Source organism: Mastomys coucha, unplaced genomic scaffold, assembly GCF_008632895.1.
Source record: "Mastomys coucha isolate ucsf_1 unplaced genomic scaffold, UCSF_Mcou_1 pScaffold18, whole genome shotgun sequence".
In the NCBI taxonomy this organism is placed as follows: domain Eukaryota; kingdom Metazoa; phylum Chordata; class Mammalia; order Rodentia; family Muridae; genus Mastomys; species Mastomys coucha.
Genome location: NW_022196900.1, coordinates 78,353,024 through 78,369,378, shown reverse-complemented (window position 1 = coordinate 78,369,378; position 16,355 = coordinate 78,353,024). Strand labels below are relative to the sequence as shown.

Below are 16,355 nucleotides of genomic sequence, written 5' to 3'. Positions count from 1 at the left end.
CAGTCTGGGCTACATCAGACTCTGTCTCAAAATAAGGAGCCGTGAGGGAAGATGACAACAATAACTTGTCTCTAAGTCCTCTATGCAGGGAAGCCAGAGACACAGGGGCCATTCACACCAGGCCCCAGAGGAAGTTAGTTCATTGTATTGTAACCCCCTGAGTCATCAAATCACAAGGATTTGGAAGGGAAGGCGGCAGAGCCAGGGTTTAATGAGGCCCTAATAGAACCCAGAACACAGCTTGTTGCTTACTGATAGACGCAATGGTTGCCGAATGAAGTACATCTTTTCCATGAAGGTCATGTCTAGCATTCCCCTGCTTGTGAAGGCAGGCTCTTTCCCTGCCCAGTTCATGACACCTCAAGGTTGTGACCCTCTTGTAGACTCGTTAAATTGCAAAGACCTCACTCGGCATTGTTCTGTGCTAATGCCCATCCACTACCCAGCAGCAGAGGAGCTGGTTCCAATGGGAGATACCCAGGAATGGGCCTAGTGTGTCCTTCTCTGCCCAGGGAGCTGAACCTCTACCTGGTATCTGCCACCCTAGGGACTCCACAGTTCCTGGAGCAGCTCTCAAGGCCCTCCCAAGTCCCCTGCAGCCAAGCAGTGTTCCTTGGCAATCAATGAAGCACTCAAAAGCTCAAGATGAACTTACCACCCATCTTACAACATGGAGGCCCAGGGACCATGTTATGCAGGAAAGGGCGCATTCATCTTTCCCACTATCTGCCTAGAGCAGACATCAATAGTCCACCTTTTTCCCGAAGGCCTGACAGACCTCAGAAGGTCCTCAACATAGCGCTCCAGCTCCAGCTCAAGAAAGCAGCCTTGGAGCCCAGACTGGCATGCCCTCAATGCTCCACCCTTTCCACATCAATGAGGGAGACTGAGGCCCAGAATGGAGGGAGATACAGCCAAGGCCGCCCTCTAACCCTTCCTCTAAGCCCAGATTCCCACTGGCTGCTAGGGGTTCTCTCCCTCCCTCCCTCTCACCGAGGAGGAAAGGTAGACTCACCAAGCTGCTGAGTCTGGGTGTGGTGCTCCGCATCACAAGGGGCTGTGCTCTCTCCACAGCACACCCCCGCGGGAATCTGCACAAAGCGCTACTTCTGCTGAGATACCAATTTTCAGAAAAGGAGGTAAAGGCAGTCAGGGCAGGCTTCCAGGGGGAAGAAATGCAATGACAGGGTCTGCAAGGAAACAGAATTGAGCACAAAAAGACAGCAGGTTGAGGCCTCTGTCCCTAAGGAACCCTGCAGTGGCTTCAGGGGACACAGATGCTGAAGACAGCTGTGGGGTACCGAGCAAATCCTTCCAGTTTTCAGATCTTATTTCCTCCTCTTGCTTTGCTTTTCGTTGGTTTTGTTTTGTTTTTCAAGGCCCCGAGAAAACTCAGAGCTCCATCTGCCTTAGAGACAGAGTGTCAGGCAGCCCAAGCTGACTTCCAGCTCGTTATAGTTAGGGACAACCTTGAACTCCTGATCCTTCTGCCTCCATATCCTAAGTGTGGGATGACAGGCAGATACCACTACATGGTCTCTAATACATGAAGGACTCATGCAGGCCAGAATGCTCAGGAGCCCTGGGCCCCATCTTCTATCTGCTCTTGGTATATCCCCTAGTACCTGTTTGTCCCCTTAGATGAGTGGTCCTCAACCTTCCTAATGCTGCAGCCCTTTATTTAATACAGAACCTCACGCTGTGATGACCCCAACCATAATATATATCATTGCTTCTTCATAACTATAACGATGTTGCTACTGTTATGAATCATAATGTAAATATCTGTGTTTTTTGATGATCTTAGGCGACCCCATGACAGGGTCCAGACCCTCGGCTTGAGAAGCACTGCCATAGATACAGTACCATAACCAGCAGTCGAGGTGGGAGGCACTCCTAACTCTGAGAAAGTCGCCCAAGTCCCTCTTGTCTTCTAAGAAGAATCTGAATACCGCCTAGACCTACCCAGCTTTCCCAGCTGACTATGGGTCAGATGGGCCAGCAGGAGCTGATAGGAAAAGACAAAACAAACAAACAACAAAACAAAACAAACAAAAAGCCAAAAAGCATGTGCTCAGGAGCTAGGCAGTGATAGCCAAGCCTGGCACCCATAAGCAGAGCAGAGTTTCTCTCTCCAACCCCCAGCACATCCCTCTTCCCTAAGTGGGATGACCACGTGTACTCTGCTCTAGGAGCTTTAGATAAAAGGTTACAAAACAAGATTGGTACATGCGCACTGCCCAGCTGGGCAGTCACCTACTTGCTGGGAACGATGGTGCCTGGAACATGGTGAACACTCTTCCAGGGTTAGTGCCTACCCCCACGTGCAGCCTGTTTAGAGTGAAGCCCAGGGGCTAATAAGATCGCCCACAACCACCACTTTAGGTGTGTGAGGGACATATATACCTCTCAGCTGTGATGGCAGGTAGCTATGTTAGCATTTATCTAGAGCCTGTGCTAGATGCTGGGGCTAGTGCCTAAGAACCCTGCCTCACACCCTGGTAGAGGGCCTAACTCTAGCCCTTCCTTCCTCTATAGGGAGTGGTGGGAGGATGACAGGGGTTGGTGTGTGGTCAGCAAGGCAGACTAGTCCAAGAAGCACAGGCTGTCAGGGTGGGGAGCAAACCTCACCTGATCTCCTAATGTGGAGACCTCTGTCTTTCCAGATAACACCTCCTCAACACACACACACACACACACACACACACACACACACACAGAGAGAGAGAGAGAGAGAGAGAGAGAGAGAGAGAGAGAGAGAGAGAGAGAGAGATGGGGGAGGGAGAAAGGGAGAGAGAAAGAACATAATTTCAAATATGATAGCATCAAATGGACCCACAATGTTGCTACCCACGTTTTAGAGACAAAGACACATGTGTTCACGGATATGCCCATGCCAACCAAGACGCTCACCCACTCAAAGACACACATAAGCGGCCATACAGCTATTCAGAGTCTGTGTACACACCTCACACAGTCACACGCAATGTCTCCTTCCCTTGGCCCTGGCCAGTCAGAGGAGCAACAGCAAAGTCTCCTGCTTCCATTGGCAGGAAAGCAAGATGTGCTTATCTCAGACCTGGCATCCTAGGGTGAGGCTCATACACCAGCTCGGAGCTGGCTCTTGCACGAGCTTGAACACATATACACTCATACACACTCCAACCCCAAGCCTCACTCTCCTGGCCCCATCTCTGCTACACCGGACAAAGAAGCTCATCCGTGAGGTTTGTGGTAAAGAGATGGGAAGGCTGGCAGGGAGCAGCTGCTGTCACCATGGCTACCAGCTGACCCACTTCTCCTCCACCCAAACTGGCCCACCCAGCCCAGGCGAGGCAGTTACAGGCAGCTTTGGGTAAGGTTGGGGCCCTCTCCCATCACACACAGAAAAGGAACAGCTCTCTGAGGGTGTGATAAAAGATGGTCTGAGACCCACAGGTCATCCTACAACGGAAGGCACCAGGCTCCAGACAGACCTTGAAAGCAGAGCACTGAAAATACGTTCCTGAGAGATCTGTGTTCTCCCATCATCATCTCTCGCCTCAGAGCACCACCCAGGCCCTGGACGTATTCTCAGTCACAGCCCTCATAGTAATGCAGGGACAGTGATCACTCTGTCCTGGGGCTCAGTGTCCTCACAGATTCAGCAGACTCGGGGCCGGGAAACAGGCATATGGAAAGCAAGGGCCACCTCCTGCCTCCTTCTAGGCTCAGAGCTAACATGTACCTACCTTCTCCTAGCCAGGGGACCCTGAGGACATGGCTCTGTGAATCCCCTCAGAACCAGCAACTTAAAGCCTTCAGGATGGTCAGTTATAGAAAGAGATGGTCTTTACACAAGATGAACCCCACCCCTCTGCTTGACCCCAGCCATCTTATATCCTTCCCCTAGCCCTGACTTCAGTCCCTGATCCCCCCCACCCCACCTCCCGTAGGTCCCACTACATCCTGGCTTCTTGCCCTATCCTGTAATAGGACCATACTAACTTCTTTTCATTCTTCACAAGTGTCACTGTGTCTCCTGTTTACCTGCGACACTCTTCTACATTTTCCCCCTACCGCCATGTTCCAAGAACTGCATGCTTGTCTGTCCCACTGTCCCCTTGACCCCTGCCCCCCTGTCCCCCTTGCCTACCTGATTCCTGCTCTTCCCTCAGTTCCCCCTTGAAGGTCATCATTCCTAGCAATTTTCCAGGACAAAGCCAGTCCCCTCTTGCTGGTCCAGAACTCTGGTCAGTCCTTGAATGTTACAGTTAAAGTCCTGAGGCCCTGGACCTTGAATGTGGCCTGGACTGAAAATGTGATCTTTGCAGATGTGATTAAAGTCATCTTGAAAGGTGATTGGGGGTGGGGCTGTCCCTACTCCAGCTTGGATCCCCTGCGGGAAGACAGCACTAAACAGAGGCAAAGGAAGAACGGTATGTAAGTCCAGGCTGGAGTCAACAAGCCAAGGATTGCCAGTAGCCACCAGGAATTGACCTGCCAGACACTTTGATTTCCAACTCCCAACCTCCAGAGCTGTGGGAGAACAGATCCAGGCTGCTCTGAGCTGTCTTCTTTGTGCTATTTTGTCTCAGCAGCCCTGGGAAATGAATATACTGCAGTCTCTAACTTGTTCAGTGCCTGTCTTCCATACTCAGCCTCAGGCTGTGAGCTGCTTAAAAACAGGAACTGTGTTTTTCACCCTAAATCCCCAGTACCTGGCATGGGTCTGACAACATAGCAGGGCTCTGTAAATATTTACTGAAAGAATGAATGGCAACTAAAAGTACTAAATGAATGCCGATGGAGAGAGGATCCATGAGTCAGTTTTATTTTCTTCATGTGGCATATTGTGTTTTCTAAAGCTACTACTTTAGAAACTGCATTAATGCTATAATAGAGGGAAAAAAAACAATAAATATTTTCCTTTCCAAAACATATGCTAAAATAACAGACATTTCCACCCATGTGCTAAAATAACCGACATTCCCGCCCATGTGTGTTCTGAGACAGGGACAAGTTCTGCTCCATGCCTGATGACTGCTTTCTATTGATTAATCAATTCCTCCTTGGGTTGCTGGAGTACTTTCTGCGGAGTTACAGAGCTGGAGCTCAGGGGCCTGTGAGGGTAGAGATTCCAGGTGGGAAGGCTCCACAGTCTTCTTGGCCATCTCCACTATCCACTCCTCCACCATAGACTATGGAATCTGGCCAACATGGCAGCCATCACCTGATGGCGCTAAACTTGGCATCTGAGATTATCCTCCCATATCCTGGCAATGGGCCATGCACCAAAACAAACAGTATACTCAGTGAACATACCAACCAGTGCTTCTCAGGCTCAGATGTGGACACAAATCACCTAGGGATCATGCTGAAGTGCAATTCTGGCTCTAGGGCTCACAGGTGGAGCCTGGAATTCTGTATTTTTCACCAGCTTGCTATTGGCCTGTGGACCATGGACTCAGGACTCACGGTCCTGGGATGCCAACAAGAAACCTTGGGTGTTCTGTAAAAAGAAAGAACATCGTAGGACGGGGAGAACCAGAGATGGCATCAGGAAGAATTATGGAGAAGAGCACAGCAGAGCAGAAGACAGGTGGGAATGGAAAGACAGAGGCCGCTGGACAGAAAAACAGTGGGAACCACTGGAAAGGTCCACAGGACAGGCATGTTCAGAGGCCCAAAAGCAGAGCATAGCAGAGGAGAAGGTAAATGAAACGTGGAAGAGGGCACTGGAAAGAGTGCTTACTAGCTAGCAGTCAGTGAGGGGCCTGACTGTGGAGCCAAGAAGCATGTCTTTTACTCCCATAGGAGTGAAACCTAACAAGATTTAAGCACCGTGCTTTCCAGAGATCAATCTGGCACTGCGTGAAGAATCAGAAACAAGCTGATTGAGGGAACAGCTGCTCCATACAGGTTGGAAGGACTGTACTGCTGCCCTGCATGAGGGAAGAGGAAAGGGTAGGCATGAGTGGGGGTGGGGGAGGTTCGGGAATCACTAGACGGGGTAAAGGGACACATTTTGGAGAACGGAGTAAATGGAATAAATCCATGCTGATTTATAGGGAAGATGGAGATGTACGGTGCTATCAGCAGAGCTGAGGTCCCTGAGGACAAACCCGGCCAAAGGGGAAAATGGGTCACAGGAAGCCTAAGCCAACACTGCAGTTTATTGGTATAGGAGATACTGGTCGGGAAGCAGATCCGCTGGGCTCAGGGGACCTACGTGAGTGGGCAGGAATGGGTGTGCTCCCAGAAAGAAAGGGGGATTAGAAAGGAAGTGGGATGCTCAGAAGAGAGAATAGGTGAGGACAGGGTGAGAGTGTAACCCAGTGAAAGGTGTGAGAAGAAGACCTACAGAGGGACCATGGGCATGGTGGTTCAGGCCTGCAATTCCAACATTTGGGAGCCTGAGGCACAAGGAATCCCATGAGTTCAAGGTAGTCTGTGCTGCAGAGTGAGTCCTTGTCTCTCTTTTGTTGTTGTTTGGTTGACTTTTATTTTATTTTGTTTTGAGATAGGGTTTCTCTGTATCACCTTGGCTGTCCTGGAACTTGATCTGCCTACCAGACCGGCCTAGAACTCAGAGATCTGACTGCCTCTGCCTACAGAGTGCTGGGATTAAAGGCATAAAAAAAGGTAAACTCGGAGAAGATGCCTTGAGACTACAGATGGACAATCCTATAACATCTCACTGTAAAGACCACAGAGAGGTCTGCCTCAGAGGCAGGAGAAGCCAAAGGGGACACTAATTGATGAATTGACTGGATGGATAGGATCCTGCTATATAGACAAGGCTAGTTTTGCAACCTTTTTATCCAAACCTCTAGGATTACAGTTGGGTACCACCATATCCAACAGGAAAGGTAGAATTTGGATTGGCAGGGAAAGGTCTGATACTCTGGGGATGGCCTGGACTGCAGTAGGATCCCAGGGGTCATGGGGCTCCCACTCAGTCCATCTCAGCCCAGCACTTGAAAGAACAATTTCTGCACCCCCAAGCACATGTAACGTATGCCTATATGGCCACAGAACTCCCAGGCAGACAAGAGGTACAGGGGAATAGGTGTTTGGCTCTGTCTCACAGCAGGTATGCACATCATTTATCGTCCACCAGGACCACTGTGAGAATAGACAGGTACTAACAGTCTGGTGAGTACTCTAGACATGTGAAAACTAGGACCAACCCGGAGCAAACACCCTGAAAGGTACCTATCTCAGTCAGACACTCACCTGCTTCCCATGCTTCCCCTTCCTAGGTGGGGTGAAAAAACCCACAGGTTGTCCTGGAAGAGACAAGTAAACTCATCAGGGGGCAGAGGGGCTGCTAATGGCATAAGGCTCAAAGCCTTTCTCTCCTTAGCTAGCTCCCGCTTGAGTAAAGCGGCTCAGTGGGCAGCAGCGGCAGCACCAAGGACAGCAGCCAGCGCGCACTCCTGCTTGCCCCTCCCCTGGTCAGGGCTGCCTTCCAAGCTGATCAATATTTCATGGAGGGAAGGGGCTCCAGTTACCAGCCCTGCACCAAGCCGGAAGGCGCCGCCGCTGTGCCCACTGCCCACCCTGGGGACCTTCCTCTCATATCTAGCATAGCTTCAGCTGACCTGGTCACAGACAGAAGCAGCCTCTCTTCCTTCATCCCCAGGTCTCTTCCAGGCCTGTGAAACAAACACCTTCACCCAGAGCTAGACTCACACTGTTCAAAGAAGGCCACATACACAAACACTAAGCACAACCACACCCAGCATGCAAGCCACCAGAACAGGGGGCACTCAGGCATGAAGCACATGCATTCAGGGAGCACAAACACGTGCACACACACACATCACTGTGCATCACTGACACCCATTACACACATCAGAGATGCAATGACCACAGACCCATTAGATATGAGCACACACGTGCACGCACACACACATACACACAAACACACACATACATACACGCGAACTCAAATGACTCACGAAAACTCCCTCAGAGAACCTGAGACATACCACATGAGGGCCAGTGAACTGCATACACACTATATTAACACTTATGTGCAAGAACGCACATATAGACACACACACAATATGTCTTGAGAGTGACCGCCTCTCACCATGGATACACAACACACATTCACACTCTGCCCAGGTTCCCTCTTTCCTGGTGCCCAGGGCAAGGTGCACAAGCTGTGACTAGGTAGGACAGACAGACTCCTCTCTTTTCCTCCTTCCCTTCTGCATTCTCTGCTCTGGACTTGAGCCCTGTGATGAAACCTAGTTTCTGAGGTGTTTTTGGTCGCTGCAGTCCAGCCCTCAGAGACAACAAGCACAAAGAGGTTTATAGAAGACAGAGTTAGAAAATGGACCCTGGAGAATCCAAAGCCCCTTAGCTCTGTTGTCCTAGGGCTCCAAGCTCTGGGACACAAAGCTCTGAGGACTGTTTCCCTCGCCTGCAACTCCCAGAGCCTCACTGCAGCCTGGGGCTCCAGGCTCCCAGGGAACTCCAAAGTCAGTGTTGTGTATGGAGACAGGAGGACTGTGATGTTAGAGCCCATCCTACCACATCCTACCATCCATCCCAAGTCCTGGTCTGGAATGAGAGTCTCTCCTGACCCCATCCAGACATCTCAACAGGCCCTTTCAAACAGGTTTTGGGGATCACACATAAATTCTCTTGTCTGTAGTAGATCATTTCAAGGATCTCGAAGCATAGCCACCCCTCCAAAACAAACACACCAAAACTCAAACCAAAACTAAGGAACATCCCAAGCCAGGGCTGGTGAGGTGGCTCAGTGAGAAAGCATGTGTGAGGACCTGGGTTTGATCCCCAGCACCACCAAAAAGAAAGGAAGGGAGGAGAGGGAAGAGTAAGAGGAGGAAGAAAAGGGGAAAGAGGGGGAAGAGCAAGAGGAGGGGAGGAGAGCCTGAGCACAGAACAAGTAGAGGAGGGCGGGCCAAAACAGCAGGAGAAACCTTCAATATTTTTAGGCAGATGGGAGGGCAACTTCCAAGACTGTAAGCAAAAGGTCCACAGCTCTGACTCCCCACCCCCACCACAATTCCACATTCTCCACACATTAGTGTACCACACTGATGATTTCTGCCAGACCCTAGTCTCCTGTCCATTATTTTCTTTAACTTGACACTTTCAACTTGAATTATTTTAAATAGAAATTCTGTTGCTACTATAAACAGAAAAGTCAATATCACCTTTAATAAATAGGAAAAGACTGTAAACATAAGGTAAGTAAAACAACAACGTTATAGGCTGGGGAGTTGTATTAGTCATTGTATTAGTCCTCCCCAACTTGCTTCTTGGTCATGATGTTGTGCAGGAATAGAAACCCTGACTAAGACAGAAGTTGTCTCAGTTGGGTAAAAGTTCCCTGCCTCCACTCTTGATGGCTGAAGTTCAGTTTTTGAGACCCCCGTGATGGAAGGGGAAGAACTGACTCCCACAGTTGTCCTCTGATCTCCACTTGTACATGGTGGCATGTGCCCACTCACCTACTCACCCACTCAAAAGAAATGAATGTAATTGTACAAACCTGGCAGCTTACACTGTAACCCCAGCACCAGAGAGGTGGAGGAAGTATGACACCAGAAGTTTGAGGCCAGCCTGGGTTTCATAGTAAATGCCATGTCAGTCTAGGAGTGTGAGATCCTGTCTCAAAAAAACTAAACCAAACAAGCAAAGCTCTATTACTACAGTTCAGCTACATGGAGCTGCCAACCATAGCGCTCAACCCTGTCTGAGATCTCTCTGCTGAGAGAAAGTGGGGAGGGACTGAAGAGTTTTGAGAGACATTCTCAACTATACAAACTCATTCTCCCTGGAGTGACCGTGAGCATGCTAGAGTTGAGATAAAACTAATGTTTTTACCAAGTAAGTTGAGGTTATACCACAGCAGATATGGGAGTCCCTGCATACCATCTTGGGTCCCACTGAGGATGCCACTTTACTGGATGGGCACCCTCTTGCCATCACCCATTCTGTAATAACCATTTTATATCAATTGCTCCACTTGGGGCTGATGAGATAGCCCACCAGGTAAAGGTGCCTACCATCAAGCCTGATGACCTGAATTTGATCCTTAAGACCCACATGGTGGAAGGCAGAGAGAAGTTCCACATGTTGTCCTTTGACCTCCACATGTATGTTATGGTGTACACTTGTGTACACATACACTCAAATGAATAAATATAAATTTTTAAAAGAGAAATTGCTCAGGGCTATTTTTTTCCTATTTATAAGTTGTCACTATAGTCCCCCATCTAATATGAAACACACAGCAGGAATTTTAATCTGCATTTTTAAGGTGGGAAGAGGCACAGACAGGTTAAGTGACTTGCCCACAGTTATACAGCTCCACAAGGCAGACCCACTAGTAGGAGATTTGACTGTCACACAGATGACGTCACCCTCACTCTGGGTGATCCTGGGTTGGGCAGTGGGGAAGGCAGAAGGATGGTTACTGGCATATGCTTATAGGACCCTTACGACCCCAAGGGGCAAAAAGGCAGGAAAGGAAAGTAGCCAAGAATAGAGTTTTGCCCTGGAGATATATAGGGGACATCTCTATGCCATCAATACTACCTCTCCAAACTTCAGCTTCCCTGTCTTCAAAATGGGCCAAATAACAGCACAGCTGTATCTTTAAAACATCATGGAACCATGTGGATGGTGCCTGGTGTAGAATAAGTGTCAAATGGTTTATTACTAGGAAAGCAGGAAGAGCGGAATCAACACAGGTCAAGAATGACTGGCTGGTGAGACAGGCGCGAGATGGTTCTTCACTGAGGAAAGGAAATGATTATTATTATCATTATAATCATTATGTTATATATGATATATATAATAGTAATTATATTAGTAGTAGTAATATTACTATTGTTGTTGTTATTGTTATTATTATTATTATTATTATTATTATTTTAGATAGGGTTTCTCTGTGTAGCCATGGCTGTCCTGGAATTCACTCTGTGGACCAGGCTAGCCTCGAACTCAGAGATCTGTTGCCTTCTTCTACCTCTTGAGTGCTGGGATTAAAGGTGTGTTCTACTACAGGTGAGTTCAGTCTTAAAGGTTGAGTATGATTTGAGAGGGAAGATAATTCTGGTTGGTGTGATGGTTCAATACCTGTTGGGAGGCTGAAGCAGGAGGAATGTGAATTTGAAGCCAACCTGGGCTAAATGGTGAGATGGTGTCTCAAAAGTTCAAATACTAAGGATGTAGCTTGGTAGATGGTGACTTGTTCAGTGCCTACAAGGGCCTGGAAATAATCCCTAGCACTGGAGGGAGACGATGATGAAATACAGTTGAGTGCTCAGGTCTCGCTCCATTCCAAAGTGGAGAAATCCATCATCCCATACCTTCTGTCTGTGCTTGAACCACATGTGACAAGTTCTTCAGTGCCTGCCCTGGTCACTATTACCCTGGAATGAGTTCCCTTTAAGTCTCAAGTCCTTTTTCTAGGTGCTGTCTGCAAAGAAGGCTGTCTGCCTACCTGCATGCTCCACCTTAAATACATAGCAGATATCGTCTAAAGCACTTGCCTGGCTAACAGTGAACCCAACCCCCCCCAACACACACACACCGAAAGGAGGTTCCAGGAGCCTCCCTTATGTCTGACTTTGTGATCCATCCCAGCAGATTAAAGGTGAGTGATTCAGATTAGCACCTAACTCCCTCAGAGCCAATCAGATCTTCTCCTGGGAATTTGGACTCAGATCTGCCAAGCCCTAGGTGCTAATTCTGAGTATGGCCAGAATCCAGGGTCAGGATACCAGAATCCAGTCAGGGGACAGATGGACAAAGGCAGCCAGCAGGATGCAGAGAATGAAGATTCACATTCTCCTGGGCTTCCAGGTCCCGCCTGCCTAGACTAGTGATGCCTGTTCATCCATCCGTCCACCTCCCCCCATACCCCATTCCCTGTAACAAACCCTTATTACTGAGGCTGGTTTGCCTGGCATTTCCTAATTAAGGCAGAATAGAAGCTACTGAAAATATAAGGATGACCACCCTGAACACACACTGGACCCAAGCTTCAGGCTTATTGGCAGGAGACACTTATGTAGTACTGACACTGATATGGTGGGGGCAAGGTGGGCTTACCACCCTGGATGGGCAAACAGTCCTACACAAGGGGAAGGGCATGTGAGCCATCATAAGCAGAGAGAACAGCAAGTGTGGGTACACAGAGGCACAAAACAGCCTGGCCTGCTGGAAAAAACAGCCAGGTGTTCAAAGCATGCTGCGGAAGCAGGAGGGGTGAGGATGGACAGGGAGTCGGGTACAGATCATAAAGAGCTTTGAATACCATGCTAAGAAGCTGAGGCTTTTTCCTGTTGGCTATGGGGAGCTATTGAAGTATTTTAAGTAGCAGGGGATGACAAGGTCAGCTCTCTGTTTTGCAACGATCACTCTGGGGATGTGTGGAGAAAAGATTGAAAAAGGAAGGCCTGTCGGTAGAGAGGCCATTGAGGATGCTGCGGGATGAGGTACTTGCTCTTTCATGCACCAGCCAACTCACTGCGTACCTACTACGTGCCGGGGCTAGGTAACACAGGTTCCAGACCCACTGAATGCTCAGGTGAGCAAAGAGGATGGGAAGCAAGTAAAGGGTGCCGAGCGTCATGAAGAAGTACAAGATCCTGGGCCTGAGGCTTAGCCTCTAAGTGCTCATTGTGCAAGCATGAAGACCTCAATTTGAATCCTAGCACCTACGTAAAAAGCCAGGTAAGGCTGTGTGTGTGTGTGTGTGTGTGTTTAGGATTAGAGGACAGAAATGGAAGAATCTTGCTGGCCAGCCAAGACCGTGAGTTTCTAATTCACTGAGAGACCATATCATGGATATGTGTACTTGCATATGTGTATGTACATGAACCATACCACACACAGAGAGACATACACACACAGGAGGAGAAAGGAAAAGGAGGAGGAGGTAGTGGCCCTATGGACCTGGAGCGTTTAGCTTTTAGACTTCTCTGCTGTGGTAACACTTGGGGGAAGAGTCAGCAGGGCCCCAGGATGGGGTGTGCTTCCGGGACAGCATGTGTGAACCTCCTTCAGTGGAGGTTAAGAAAGAATGGGAGAAGATGATGTAAAAAGGGAGGTAAGAACCAGATTACACGGGGCCTTGGAGACTGCGTCAGTAAATCTGGATTTTATTCTAAGAAGTCCTGGAAGTTTTAAGCAGGGAAATGACACAATCAAACATTTATCTTTAGAAGATCGTGCTGGCTACATCTACCAAACAGCAGCAAGTGGGGCAGTCATGACAGTGTAAGGAATCCAGGTAGGACGCTGTCATCGGTGTCTAGGTGACAGATAGTAGTGGTCTGGAAGGGGGTGTGAGCAGAAAGAGGGGCTGCAAACCTGACCTGAGAGAGGAACGCTGGAGAACAAGCCTTGTTAGGCTTGGCTGTGGGCTGTGGGGGCGAAGGCAGGGAGGTGTCCAGGAGAATTTCCAGCTTCCAGCTTGAGCAAGTGGGTGGGTGACGGTGACGGTGATAGAGACAAGCCAGGGACCCTGGAAGCAGAGCAGGTGCAGGTGGGTGGAGCTGGGGACCTGGGTTCCATCCTAAGGTAGTGTCTAGGGAGCAGTAAGACCAGGTACTGAACTCGGAAGAGATAACTAAATTCAGAAGAGTAAGTGAGCTGACCTGGGGAAGACAGGCAAGGGGGGCAATGTAGTGAAAAGAAGGACCTGTGTAACTCAGGTGCCACGGCAACAGCAGGAACTGGGGGCAGAGAGGCCAGCGATTCTAGGCTTGGACTGTCAGAATCCTGAAGCCCAAAGCTTTCAGACCCCAAAGGCATCTGCCCTTGAAGCTCCCTCTCCCAGCCAAGGAGCATACCCTGGGCTTAGATAAGCCCAGATGAAAGCTTTCCCTTCCTCCGTATCCCTTCATCCCTCTGGGCAAAGCCAAGTTCTCCCTTCCAAGCATGACAGTGCATGTCTATAATTCTAGTACCTGAGGAACTGAGACAGGAGAATTGCCACAAGTTGAAAATAGCAGTCAAGCAGGCCAGGACTACACAGTAAGATCCTATGAATTGAATGAATGAATGAATGAATGAATGAATGAATGCCAAGTTCTACCAAGCTCAGCTCAGACAGCCCCTTACCTAGGTGGAAACTTCCCAGCCCAGGCCTGCTGTCTTGCTACCAGATAGATACCCTGTTTTTGAATCTCAGGTCTTCCTCTTGATAAACTGTGGGGCTGTAGTCAAAGAACCTCAGTTCCCTCATCTATACCATAGAGAGGACTATTTTTTCCTCATTGGTGAAAATGGGATATGAAGTACTTAGCAGAGGAACCATAGGGTAAACACCATGTAAGCTTCCTGGCACTAATATCCTTCTGTCTCAGACACACAGTCAACCCCTCCCCGCTCCCCATCTTCGATGTCCTCCACTCAGAAGCTATGCTCAAGTCTGTGTCCTCTCTGGAGTGTGAGCTGCGCAATAGGAAAAGCCTGGAGCTAGATGAAAGCTCAGGTCCCTTGTTCAAAACCACTCTTTCCAGACAGTGGCAGCAGAAAATTAAAAGTATGAGGTCCTACTAAGCACAGGATTCCTCTCACACTAGCCCTCATGTGAGGCCTGACCACACAGGCTTTACAATTTCCAGCGAGATTTTTCACTTTCCTCTTTCCATTTTATAGCTGTTGGCATTAAAGTTTAGATACAGCCTTGCTCTGCTCATGAACTGCTGAGTTAAAATTCAAACACAGAGCAGACAGTTTTCAAAGCTCTACACCTTGCCTTCTGACTCCCTGGAGGCTGGGAAAACCTGGCCTCAGGGGCTGAGCTTCGGTCAACAAGGCTGAGATGTGGCTCAGCCCACAGAGAGGGTTCTAGAGAGACTAGAACTGTCTCCCTCCTGGGAAGAGCCACATAAACAAGGGCTCCCTGGGTACCATCTCTGCTGCTACTCAAGGGAAGGGCTAAGAGAAGGCAAAAGGTCACTCACGAAGAGGCTCACTTGCGCCCATAGGTTCCAAAACACGCACTCTCTGGAAGTGTGACCCTGTCTCCAATCCTTAAAACCCTCTAGGGGCTGCCACTGGCTTCAGGATAATCCTCACATCTCTCGTATCCGCTGATCCAGGGTTGTGGAGCTTGGCTATCTCTGAGCCTGCCACACACCTCTCCTCTATACCACCAGGCTCTGCCCACACCACCAGGAGCTGTAAACACTGTTGCCTCTCTCACCCTTGCTTCTTTCCCTCCCTTACTACATCCTCCATGCTCAGCTAAGAGGTCAGCCTCTCTGGAAGCCCTTCTAGAACCTCAAGGTAAGGGAGCAACCTTCAGTGATAGGTCTATAAACCCTGCTTTCAACACGTCACCTATGTAATCACTGGGTCTAGACCATGCTCCTGCTAGTGAGTGGGTTCCATAGAGCAAGGTGCTGCCTGGTCCCTAGAGCTTGCTGTACCGACGGCACCGGGTGGACTGATGTGCCGTCCAACAACAGAGGCAAGAGTGCTCACTCCTCCTCTGCCTCCCTTTCTTGTTTCTTGTGCAGTGAATTTGAAAGGTATCCTTGCTTGTTTTGTTTTGTGTTTGGGACAAGGTCTCATGTAGCCCAGGCTGGCCTCCAACTTGTTATATAGCTCAGTTTAGCCAATGCCATCAGCTGGGATTACAGAGTGTACCATCAGACTCAGCTCTTTTTATTCAGCTATCTTGAACTCTTAAGTGCGAAGAGTCCAAACTTGCAAGGGATGAGAATCATCAGAGAGGGTTCTGCCTACCCTAGGCTGGCTCCATATGCTGACATCACACTTAATCCAGCAGCACCTTCTAGGTTAGCTGGGTCAGTCAGGATGCAAAGCATACCTGGTTTGAGCTTCAGTTTTTGAAACAAGTTCTCATTCTGTAGCCCTGTCTGGCCTGGACTTTGCTATGTAGACTAATCCCGCAATGATAACCCTACTGCCTCTGTCTTCCCAAGCACAAGGATACAGACACGCACTGCCAAGCACAACAATAATTCTTACTTTCCAAAACCAATGGAGGCAAGGGAATTGAGCTAGAAACCTGTAGTTGTCACAAGTGAAGGACATGACCCTAACCCTGTCCGATGCCCAAGTCCCTTGTCTTCTCTCTGCCACTGACCCCACACCCTTGTGACTCACTACTCAAAACCAATCCATCTCACCCACAGAGCTCCTATCTGGTACCAGACATCCCTGTGCACACATGAAAAGAGGCCGGTGGCCAAGTCATCTGTACCCACTGTGAAAGAAACACCCCCAGGTGCTGGGCAGTGGTGGCACACGCCTTTAATCCCAGCACTTGGGAGGCAGAGGTTGGCGGATTTCTAAGTTCAAGGCCAGTCTGGTCTACAGAGTGAGTTCTAAGACAGCCAGGG

At 49.1% G+C, this 16,355-nt stretch overlaps 1 protein-coding gene across 7 annotated transcripts in view; it reads right to left on the bottom strand.

Annotated features, from left to right (window-relative positions):
- Positions 1–16,355, bottom strand: part of Rims3 (regulating synaptic membrane exocytosis 3) — a 40,672-nt gene that overhangs the window by 21,864 nt on the left and 2,453 nt on the right. For 2 of the 7 annotated variants that reach the window (XM_031378510.1, XM_031378513.1), the window contains exons 2-4: positions 7,219–7,271; positions 5,305–5,491; positions 1,016–1,190 (exon numbers count right to left, since the gene is read on the bottom strand). The gene's annotated coding sequence lies outside the window, so the exon portion shown is untranslated. Of the gene's footprint in view, positions 1–1,015; positions 1,191–4,135; positions 5,023–5,304; positions 5,492–7,218; positions 7,272–16,355 lie in introns of those variants that run through there. The other 5 variants (XM_031378509.1, XM_031378512.1, XM_031378511.1 and 2 more) reach the window with 4 other exon arrangements.